Source organism: Phalacrocorax aristotelis, chromosome 5 (assembly GCF_949628215.1).
Source record: "Phalacrocorax aristotelis chromosome 5, bGulAri2.1, whole genome shotgun sequence".
NCBI classification, from domain to species: Eukaryota; Metazoa; Chordata; class Aves; order Suliformes; family Phalacrocoracidae; genus Phalacrocorax; species Phalacrocorax aristotelis.
In genome coordinates, this window is record NC_134280.1 from 19279281 (window position 1) to 19291909 (window position 12629).

At 40.5% G+C, this 12629-nt stretch overlaps 1 protein-coding gene across 11 annotated transcripts in view; it reads right to left on the minus strand.

Annotated features, from left to right (window-relative positions):
• The window catches only part of RBMS1 (RNA binding motif single stranded interacting protein 1), a 147461-nt gene that overhangs the window by 79533 nt on the left and 55299 nt on the right, over positions 1-12629 (minus strand). The gene's annotated exons all lie outside the window — the stretch shown is intronic.

Here is a 12629-nt window from a genome sequence, read left to right on the forward strand (position 1 = left end):
GTATAGTAGGAATACTATTTAATCCCATTCAACTTGGATCAAGCAGGGCTTGTTAGCATTTGCTTGCATCAGTCTCAACGGATCCAGGCTGTTTCTAGCAAAACGGTTCTGTTGTTTCATGAAAGCCAGTTCAGGCAGCACATCTACCTCCATGGCCCCGAGAAGTTGACTTCAGAAGTCTGTACAAAGCACAAAGTCGGTGAGCACTGATTTAAGATGATCTGTGGGTGAACTCTTTTGAATTTTATGCTGTAAGAAATAATAGCATGACGCATTTAACTTAAAAGTAGCAGTTAGAGCATCTAACCAATTAGTAAATCTAATCCTCTTTATGCGAAGTTATTAAAAATGTAAATGCAAGTGATCATGGATGCACAGATGAGAGAGTCCTTTATGTTAAGGCAATTCACCACAATACTGTAAACACAACAAATCTGGGGACTTGACGAAACACAGCAAGGAGTTTGCTAAAAATCAGCACAGCAAAAATCAGCAAGAGTCTGCTTTTAGAAAGAGTAGTTTGCTTCTCTTTATAAATAAGGAAACTGGTATTCCTTCAGTAGGATGAAATTCTTGAAGTTGTAAAGGTAGGCAAGATTAAAACTGAAGATTCATCCATAAAAACTGGGGCAAGATTTCCAAGAGTAGGTAACTTCTGGCAGAGATCCCCAGTAGACCTCTAGTTGCATGTTAGGGATGATTTGTCTGTGCTGACCTTTGATGGTCTAAACGTGGCATCAGGTCAACTAAGAACAGCACAGAAAGCTGCAATCTTTCAAACATTATTGGTAGGGTGTTTTAACATGAAGAATCAACTGCTGAAGCTGCAAAGTAGAAACTGCACTTTCTGAGAGATCTAGGATATGCAGATAGGGAAAAGGAAGAGGGTGGTATAAGGAAGTCAAAAAAGCTTTAACGCTAGTGGTTAGATCTGCTGGTCTGATAAGCTGGCTTTGGTGCAGAGCCAAATAAAGAACAAAGATAGTTTGCTGGCCCTGTTGGCAGCTCAGCTTTTGAGCCAACCTTTCCCTCGGTTTGGCTGAGAAGACCAAAGTGTGATGGGAGACAACCGCTGGCCCTACGCATCTCAGCTGGATCAGCTCTGCAATTGGGATTGCCCCAGAGCCACACATATGAGATAAGGCAGAAGTTACAGGGACAGGAACAAGGGAGAAATGTGGCTGATGGCAGGCTACGGACAACTGCAGACCCACAAACTGAGATGGCACTTCAAGGAGTAGCTTTAGCTGGCACTACTGCTAAAAGCAGCAGCCTTGCCCCCACAGCTGTTCTTTCCCACTCACCAAGGAAAAAAAAAAAGGGGGGGGGGAAGGAAAAGGAAGTTCAGACTGCTTCTTTTACCATCACTGCTGACTCATGAAAGCAGTAACAAAACAGCATTAGGCTGTCAAACAATCAGGAATTAAACCACCTTTGGTTTTACATACACAAACTAAGACAACTGCAGCAAATACATGTGGTACCTATGTCTGTAACAAAGCCTTAGAAGTAAGGCAAACAAGCAGCATGCACAAACCTGTCTGCTAAAACTTTGGTGAAATCATACGTACATACCACATGCAGCAATGCTGCTCTGGCCTTAGGGTCAGATTTTCCTTATAACCTTATCTAAAAACAAGTCAGTCTTTTCTCATTCTTTAAAGGATGATGTTTTGGTTGATGCTTATCACTTTAGATCCAATACCTTGCTGAAAATATTCTATTTTCTCTTTAAAAACTACCATCTTTTCCAAAATCCTTGTGCATGCACTTCCAAAGAAAACCTGTGTACTTATGTCTGGGGTTTTTTATCATTTCCTGCTCTTCTTGAAATCTGGAATTTATATTTGAATAATGAAAAGAGAAGAGCTATTCTAACTCACTTGCACAGCACTCATCAATTTCTGCATTTTGCCTTCTAATTTGAAACTTCAGCCTTTGAGCCGAGAGAAATTTTTTTTGTAAACTACAACTTTTAACTCATGCAGTTGGTTTTTAGCTGTAAGATTTTTAATTCTGAGACAAAAGTGGTTTTAGGTTGTTAAGAATATAATTCAGATACCTGAAAATCAAGCAACACAATTGACTTATTCTAAAATTAAAAGTTTGTGACTTCACAGTGCGTAATTAATGATTCCTTTTACATCCAGAAACTTAGTTCTAAAGTTAAGTTACAAACTTAACTTTAGCAACAGTATGCTGAGCAAAAGCAAGATGCCATTCCTTGGTGCATCTTAAAAGTTAAAGGAAGCAACACTCCAAATAGCTGCTGGGTTAAATGTCTGCACAATGAATCATTTTCATAGACACTACAGATCATTGTTAATTCTGAAATGAAAAAAATACAAGAATTAGATAACACCTAGGAAAGCTTCCAGATGTACTGCTAACACTGAGTATATGAGTTCAACTGCCAAGATGAAGTGGTCCTGGCAGCATAGATAATAGTCTAACTCAAACATACGAACGCTTATAGCTAAAAATCACAGAAGGGATACAAGTAGCACTTACAGCAGTCACCAATGTATTTAGAAGCCCGTGCAGTCAGCAGGCCACACGTGAGCACGGCTGGCACATACAACTCCAGCACCTGTGTGAGAGAGACTCCGTCTCCAGTAGGGGAAGGAACATTTCACTTGAACCATGCCTGCTGCTATATATGAATGCTATGTCAAACACCAGTCAGGGATAAACCAGTTCATTTGGGAGCAGAGCCCAACTGATCCACAGCTTTATTAGTCATGTTCTTGTCCTTGGTACAAGAATTCAGCTGAGGAATCATACCCCTGAACACATCAGAAAGTTATAAAGGAAAACACTTCTGATAAGTACACCTGGAATTGATAAGTAAAACAGTGCAGTGAAAGGGAATCTGCCCAGCTAATAGCTAACTTTTTAACATGATCACTTTTTAACATGCCTCTACTTAGTGCACAACTACAGTCCTGAGCAACTGCCTTCAGGTTTGTCCTACATTGTGGGCAATTACAAGGAATTATATTTTTAATACGAACATTCAGCTCCATTTTTCTTCGCAGCGATTCTACCTTTGCAGCTTACCAATCTGTGCAACCATTGGATGTTTAACGCTAATAATCTCAAATCATCAGTTAGCTACAAAAGTCACAGTAAATTGAAATTGAAAGACTATGCATTCCATTTCCTAAAAAAATAAACCAGATATTTGAATTTATGGATTGGATTTCAAAATTAAAATAGGACAGCAGGATATTGGAGTAAGGACTTCCGGGGGGGGGGGGGGGGGAACAACCAACAAGGACGTAACTCAGTAGAAAAGATAAGGGCACAAAACCACTAAAGTTATCTAGATTAAAATTCTGCAAAAACCTAGTCCACCGAACTTCATGGAGTATTTTAATGGTTGAACTCTGCCTTTCCGCACACTAAATTTCTGCTCAGAAAGACAGACAGCTATTGTTACAGAAAACATCTACTCCTTTTTAAAACTGGAGTTCTAGATAGTTTTACCAATCCAGTTTCTCACCAATACAAACTCTGCCATTGTTATTAATCTGGAAATATCAATAATAGTATTCATGTGAACATTCCCATAGACTGTAAAGAAGCAAATCACACAGTAAGGGACAGGCAGAACTTGAACACAAAGTATTCAGAATTATAAAAGTCTGGTCTACCCTGAGCTTTAGAAAACAGACTTAAATATATATTTGTATGCATGCATATATGCAAGATATTTAGTTCTAATTGCTGTAATATCTGAGCCACTTATGGACGTTTTTAAATTTCTGTACAAAATCTATGGGAGGTAGGAAACTACTACTAACAAATACATTCTGAAGAGCCAAACCTAAACAATTCACTTAAGATTATCCAAAATATCATTGACAGGACAATTTGAACTTCATGTCACCATCTTAATCCCTGTAATGTTCTTGAATAAACTTTACAGGTGTGGCTGACCTGGGACAATGACTCAACACAGAATGTATTTCAGGGGAAGAAGGTGGAGATGGAAACCAGCTGTGAGCATTCAGTAATTTTGAAAGAGGGTCACCAGAGAAGTGTCACAACAAAAAAGGGTCTTTTGATAGGATAAAACATGCAGATAGGCTAGATCATTCACTCCATCTTATATATTAGAATATAAAAACATATACTAATAATACTAAAGCAACAATAAAGTTGCAAGTGGAACATTAAAATAGAAAGCACAAAGTGGTCAGGAGCTTCAGAGCAGGGAATTCCCAACAACTCATTAGAATATGTAAAGAACAGTGACATGAAAAGCCGAAGTGTCTTTTCTAATGAGTAAGCCAGTCTTCAGTCCTTAGTGGCTTCCCTGAGACCACAACACTCCACACCTGACAGATCTAAGAACAGTACGTTTGTTGGCAATTGGACAAAGTCTGGTTCAGAAGTTAACCTGATTTTGGCACTATAGCAATTAAAATGTTAACATCATGCTGAAACAATGAATGACTTCCTTAACCATTTCCATCTTGCATTTACCACCATAGGATCATGGAATACTGTAACCAGGAATGGAAGCAGCTCCTAGGGCACTTCAGACAGCCAAAAAAACCACTGTATTCTTCTGTTGGTGCCATGGTGTGCCCTAAGTTTCACTCGCACCTTTAACCAAATGAAATTCTACATAGTGAATTACATCGTGGTATTCTTCACCATAAAAACTACTCAAGCTTTCAAACGTGCTCTATAGCTCTGCAGTACTGCGGGATACTGCTGGTTTTCTCCTTTCAAAAATTGTCCCTCATTCTGGAATCTTTACATGTAAACGTGTGCATTGGAAGCATTGTTGCCATTAGACAATAAAGACAGTTATCATTTATCTTTTTGTTTATGGTAAATACTGCAGAAATGCTTTTTTGAAAATTCAGTTTTGGTAAGCATTTCTTGTAAGTAGCATCCAGAGCTACATCGCCTGGTATGCTGAAGAAAAGCCAAAAGCTGTCCCTGTTTCAAAGGTTAGTAGCTAAGCAGTTGTATTTAATACCCAACTCAAATGTTTTTCTCAAATTACACAGAAGTATTTTCAAATAAGCACGAGTACTACCGTAACGAGTATCGTGTAAGCCAAGCAGATTGGATGGAATAATATTAAAGCAATTTAAATACTGTTTGATTCTGCTGAATGTTAGTCTAATACCACCCCTAGGACACACCAACTATTCATCTCGGATTCCTCACTAAGGAAATTCGAAAGTCTTCTGGTTCTCTGTCTCAATAAGCACTTACTCATGTCAGTAGTCTCACCACAGGCAGTGGCACCACTGGGTATGTAAATAAGCACTGGCATAAGCAAGAGTCTTAAAATTCAGACCCGCATGTTTAGAACTCTTCTTGAACTCATCTGGAAGACAGACCACTAAACACTTCAAAGGATCTTGTCTTGCTGGCAGTTGCTTTCACACCAGACAGAAATCTGTGGAACTCTGCGCCCAGCTCTGTTGAAGCCCAGGTTTCCCAGGTGCAGGTGCTGCCTTCCTGGCACATTCCTGGCCATGCGATGGGCTCACTGATGCGTGGCACACCCACTCCATTCCTCCTCTCCCACAGCACAGCTACAGTGGGCCAAGTTAACACAAATTTGTACTCTGTGTTACCTGTACGCTACATAAGAGTTTCATGTTGTAATAGGTTACTTAAAACTTTAGCTAAGTGAATAGCTAAGCTAAGCCAGAACAACAAACGCTTGTGTGTGGCAACACAAATGGTTCAAAATGTGTAACCATGGCCATCCTTCAAAGAAGAGCATACAGGCTACAGAGCTGTCAGTCACCTGCAGCAGCTGGAATAACAGGGTATCCCCCACTCCAGTAGTAGACGGGGAAAAGCCTCTGTTACACAACTGTTTAAAGCATTATTGGCAAATTATACATATAGGTAGAAGAGAAAGAAAAATACCATGAGACTTGAAATTCACCCATCGTAGAGTGAAATCTCCTTTGCAACACACCAACCATCTCTTTAGCATTTAGCTGAAGAGCACTCCAAAGCCTAGGCAGGCAGCATTGCACCTGGTGATGCCCAAGAGACACTGATACTTCCAAAGCAGGAAAAGTAACTTATAGTCTGGTGAAAGAAGGCTGAGTGAAAGAGGCATCACCGACTTAAAAAAATAAGAAACCTCTACCCCTTACCCTCCAAATAGGTTAAGTATAAAAGCAAATGTGGGGCCTTAAATCAGAGCCTCTTCTCTGAACTCAACCTGAGGCAACAGGTTTGCACAATAACCCGAGTCTCCCTGGGATGACCATCTGCCACAGGGCTGCATACAAAGTAAAGGAAACTTAGGTCCTGTACCACTATTTGGGGGGTGGGGGGTGTCCCCATTCCTCAGTTTTAAGAATTTCATAATTTTGCTTGTGGATTTGTAAACAAGGAACTGTATTTGATTTTACTCTTGACAGCCTGCTGTTTTGAGTGATTTTGGATTGTTGCAGTGGCACAAGCACAACCTGATAACATTCCCGTGGGTTGGACAAACCCTAAAACAGGATTCTGAATCACCTCAGAGGAGTCAAGCATCTACGAATATTGCTTCAGATTGTCAAAGACAACTGGATATTCCTCCAGCAAGCTGCAGCAGCCTTCGTGGGAGCTGGTAACACCTCAGGCATGAAAGAAGTGCCCTGAAGCGACTAACAATCCTGAGAAAAGCTCCCTGTAATGCTCACCCAAACGCACACCTGAATCCTGGATTTCACTCCCCAAGCACACTAAAAATGGAAGTGCCACACACATACCTCGGATATCCTGAAGGGCTGAATTCTAACGTCGTTATGCTGTAGTACCCAGATGACAGAATGTATGAGCTGTAGTTAACTTAAGGAGTCATGTTTCCAATTTCTTTAAGCAAAGCACCATATGGTAGAGGAGATTCAGATATGAAAGAATGGAAAACAATAGAAGGTAAATAAAGAAATAAATCCCCTTCTTGTTTAAGTGGAGAAACAGAAAAAACCACTTAGAATAAGGTGTGAAAGTGCCCTTGCCAATAAGAGACACGGCCAAACAGAATCAATTACGAAATAAAAAGTTACATATATTGTTGTAAAGAAGCATTTCATTTCACAAACAGGTAAAAGTCAGGCTAGACTAAGCTTGATGCTCACCTTGGCCTGCTGTTTCTGCTGTTCTTCGACCAAGGAACCAAGTAAAATGAAGCCCAAATGAGGCTCCCCAGAACAATGTATTATTTGTTTCTGCTGCAACCTCACAGAGTTCTACAGTTCTACCAAATGAGTAAGTAAAATCAAAACACCCACTCTATTTGACACATCATTTTCCTAAAGCAGCATACTTTAAATAAGACACACACCAGTGATTTCCTAAACTATTATGGTTAAGCAAACAACACCGCTTTTATGAGGGCATATGAACAAAGAGATATTATTATGTATTATACTACTATATATTTGTACATATCTGTAATTATCAGCTTTTCTTTTGCAATAGACCAAGGGCTGATATATCCTCATACTACCACATAAATCCAGAAAAAGACATTTTTGAAGCGTTGTAACTACGTTTCTGTTTTGAAGAGATTATAGCACTTAAAAACATTTGCTAGATATTTTTAAGCCAGTGCATCTTAGTGCACAGGTTAGGCCTTAAAATTGGTATGAAGTTTTATTGTTAAAAATCAATTTATACAAATTGCAATAAATGTTACTAAATTTAAACTGCTATAAATAAACTAACTCAAACTGACATGAACCTAGTTCGTCTTGAACCTGTTCAAAGCAATCCATCAGCATTCAATTACTTCAACTGCAGTTTAAAACTACTTTGTGCATCAATACACAGCTGCAGCTACACTGCTTTAACTGCAGTCTCTTGAGGAAAAGAGCTAAACCTGTGCTAATCACAGTAACCAGCCCCTACAGCACATGATTTTTTTTTTGTTGCATGTATGTTTTCCTAAGTTGCTGGGTTAGGAGGTGTCTGCTTATCTAACCCGTAGTTCCCCTCTATTTGTAACTCATCCCTTCCCCTTCCTGTTGCATCAGGAAGCTGCAAATACAGTGGCTTCTGCAGGGCTGTTACAATTACCACAGTACACTGCAATTCTGAAACATATGCAAAACAACTAACAGTTACTTCAACAAGGTTTCTGAGAGTGTTTGAATGTGGTTCTGTTGGCTTTCTAGAAAGCTTCTGACCAACATACTTCATCCAAGATCAAAACACCTCCAGGCACCTCTTCACTGGGACTACAGCTTTACAAGCTTTCAGTGTCCCCTAAGTATGCTATTTTAAAAATAATCTGATGTAGAAACAGAGAAAAACATTCATAAGAAGCCAGAAACAGAGCCATGAGGGAAAGCCAGCAAAAAAGTTCCTATTCTCCACTGACTTCTTTTGTTATACACCATCTCATGCAACAAGCAAAGATCAATTTTAATGAGACTTTAGATATTTTAAAAAAAAAAAAAATGCAGACTGAAAGAGCTACCATGTCAAATGGCTACTATCTTTATTTACTGGGTTGCAGCACTGTGCTGATGTTTTAGGAGCCATCTCAAGCTCTCAGGAAAGGATTTTCCCCTCCCTTCCTTCCCCTCTCCTCCCTGCCAGTAATCCTAGTGTAAAGGATCTAACCCATCTGAAATGTGTTAACTCAAGCAAATTTTTTTAACAGTTGGAAGTTTCAGAAAAAAAAAAAAGAACCCAAAACAAAACAGCAGATGTTCAAGACACAGACTTCTATTTTCCCCTCCATGTGAAGCTTAATGGCAAAGATACATACTTTAAACAATAACACTTCCAAACAGATAAAAATAGTATTTCTAACAGGGCAGGCAACATAAACAAAAACTTCAGATTGCTGAATAGAGATAAGTCAATCATATCACTTTTCATAATCTATAGCATTATGACTGACAATAGAAGGTGCTTCCTTTTATTTTTTTCATTCATGTTTGTGTTACAAGTATAGAAACCCATTGACTGAGCAGTTTTGCTCTCTTGAGGATAAAGCAGAACTTCACAATCTTGTAGATGCACTTAAAAATTTAAAATAGCTGGTAATTAATATAAGTGCTGAATCTTGTTAAACCCAGGTAGACCCTTTAACACAGTATACAACATAAAGGGAAATAAGACTGTCAGCCCAACCCAATGATACAAAATTACAAAATTCTTATAGGTCTGAAAAAAAAAAAGCTAATCCCATTTATTTAGGTAACCAAAGAGATCTGTTCATTCTTAAGCTTCTCAGCCTCCCCTAGCAGCACCATATAGGCACACAAGAGGTGTAATGTCAAATGTCTGGTCACAGGCTGCTCTGTGGAGCTGCATGGTTTGAGTTATGGCCATGCCCAGGTCTTGCAAGTTTAATGAGGTTCCTTCTCACACGCACAGACACCACACACAGCGCCAACTGGGAAACAGTAAGTAGGATTACAGGTGTAGATTCTCAATATGTTAAACCTATAGATAGAGTGAAAAGCTAATCTACATTTTTAGCCTAAGATTGGCAAAAGCTTTCTCCATTTAATCATCATTAGAAACCCACCTTAACCTTCAGCTTTTAACAAAACCCAACCTGTGACACAGCACTTGATGTTAACAGAGCTGCATGAAAAGATTAATCAAAAGCTTTGTATGTCTCTCCTTACACAGGCCAAACACCAAATCACTGTTAAATTCCTCACGTGCAGCTACACCCAGTTAATCTGCTCAAAAGCAGCAAACTGTGTCAATCTCCTTACACTGGCCAGATAAACATTACACTCATCAAAACCTAACAAGAACCACTGTCACTGGGCAAAGCTGTTAGAAGGCACAGACACATGGGGCTTCCTGAGCACCCAAGGCTGTGGTAGGTGGGACCCCACGCTTGCCTCCGTCCCAGGCCTCCAGAACTGCTTCTGGCTTCCTCCTCGAGAAACCTGAGAGCAGAGAAACCTCCCTGCACAAAGCTATTTAAAATCCCTAATCAAATAGATGCACTAGCTCCGTAGATTCAAGGAGCAGATGGCAGAAGAAAGGCTAATTTTCCATTTACGATAATTTTACAGAGTGTAGAAATATTTACTTCGGAGGAGCGCCTCCCGATTTACATGAGAATAACAAAAGAGGGAGGAGAGACAGAATCATCCCGTTCTCAGCATGCACAAACTGAGAGCTAAGAAAGCCTGTATTAAGCAGGATATTGTATGTCATTTTGTTACCTTTGCATTACAGATGCACACATATGCATTCTTTGCATAGCTTCAGTAACCTTGTTAGTAAAAATACTAGCTTACACCTACCTTTTTCAGATAGGATGCATGGCCATGAGCATTATGGTAGGTTATTACTGCAGATACTGTATGGCTTTCATTCTTTAACTAGACCTGAATCTGCATTTCAAGCCAGTTCTCAGATGAATGGACACTCAATTTAAGCAATGTCTAACTTTTAAGCCTGGTAGGTGTATTTTCAATATGCCTGTCCACCCATAACACAGGAAATCCTTTTGAAAATACTACTTCAGAGATCTCATTTTAGTATTCTTACAAGTACTCTAAAAGAGAGAAAAAGATTAGGCACCACCCAATCGAATCTGACCTGAAACTGAGGATGTGGACTGGCTCCTACATGCCTGAGCTACACACTGAAATAGATACAGCAGATAACAAGCATAATACTATAAGCACAGATTTGTTTATAAAACAAAACATAGATCTTTGGGAAAACAAAAGGAGAGTATGGGTAAAGCTCCAGGCCTACTCTAGCTAACTGGTACTTTGTTGATGTTTTTAGTAAAGGCAGAATTTCACATTACATTACAGTGCCTCAAAAATAAATCAAGAGAGTATCACCTTGCCTTTTACCAACAAATCACTCATCTTTTCACCTGAATCTGTTGTAGAGTCTTAAAAATGAAACAGAAAAATACTAAAACTGAAGTGCTCTTATACTATTCTGACATCACATATGTCACAATGCTAATAGAGACATACAAGCTACTCAGAAGATTTTAGTTTCATTTTTAAGTTATTTACTTTTTTTTCAGCTTCCTATGCTATGTGCTGTTAGCATAGGAAATCTAGTTTCTTCTTTTAGAGACAACAGTAGACTACTCCTGTACTAGCAGTACCTAGTGTCTCAGACTGAAGCACAATTGTAATTCAATTGCCTCAATATGGGTTACACAGAGCACGTGGAGACTTCACCTGGACTATTCTTAATTATCAAGAGTTGAAAAATTAGGCTCATAACACTCTTCAGCACTGTTTGACACCCCCTCACCCCTGCAGGTGAAGTCTGAGTGAAAGGGAGATCAGAAAGTCAATCTTTAAACGACCGTAGTCTAAGTGAATAAAGTTGATAGGAGTTTTCCACGGACTGAAGTGGAGAAAGGCACAGGCCCCAACTCCTTATGTAGGAAGTGTTTGAGCGGAGAATGGCTACGCACCAACAAAAGAAACCTTTGGTACCCAGAGTCTTAAGCCCACATAATACCCCCGCATTCATTTCTTTCTCTGCCTGTTGGGGAAAAAAAAGGTCTGTTTGTTTTTCTGATTCAGTCGGCCCTTTTAGCTCTTTGAATCTAAGGAGTGCACTGTGAAAAGAGGAGCATCTTATCAGCGTGCTCCAGGCCAGCAGGCGAACTGAACTCGCACACCGGCGCGCCAGGCGCAGCCCTGCCCGCAGCCGGCCTCGCCCCGCGCTGCCGCCCGCCCCGCCCAGCGCCCCGACACCGCAGCACGCCCCAGGGGGCCCGCGCCACGCCGCGGCCCTTCGGGGAGGGTAACAAAATCCTATCTAATAAATTGGCTTCACTTACAAACTATGCAGGAGCACCAGACAAGATCATCAGCATGGGCGTACCCGGGGCATTTATTAAAAACAAACCAAAACCAGCGCGCACAATAAGCATGTTTTATTATGTATGGGCTTGAACACCTCGAGTACAAGATACAAAGATAACTCCACGCACTGTTAGACAGCATCTGCAGAGTGCTGCTGAGCTAACACAGGCAGTTCTTACGAAAAAAAAAAAAAAAAAAGATATTTCTACAAAATAAGGGAGAAGCAGAACGGAAATAGCGATCTTTGCTTAAGCTTCAAGAAAATACGAGCCTGACTTTCACCGCCGCGCACATCACGCGCCGCCCCAACCGCGCGCCGTGAGTTCAGCGCTGCGAAGCCCATTTCCCCATATTTACTACGAAACCCGTCACCGTGCGGGGCAGCGAGATCCCAGCTGCTCTTTCTGCCCTTGATGAATTCTGACCCCGAGCAAAACGGGACAACTCCCCCGGAATCGCTAACCGATCCCGTAAATGACTCGTTTCAGCTGCGAGGAGCAGCAGACACGGAAGGGTTCTTCCTCACCTGGAAAGCAGCCTGCCGTAGTATTTCTGGCGTGCTTTGTCAGGCCGGGAGCTTGTCAGCGACCTCTACTCCATTTACCCTCTGGCACACAAACACACAGCACGCTTTCCGATGAAATTAAAATGTAACTTTCTTTTTTTGTAATCAAAGAGTCGATGAAAAATCACACGCTTCACAGTAAATAATGTAACTTTTGTGCCAACGGTTTGGGGGGGGTGGGGGGGGAGGGGGTAAAGAGCGCAGCCAAAGAGACAAGACAACGGCCCAGCAAGGCTGTAACCCAACTATTTCAACTA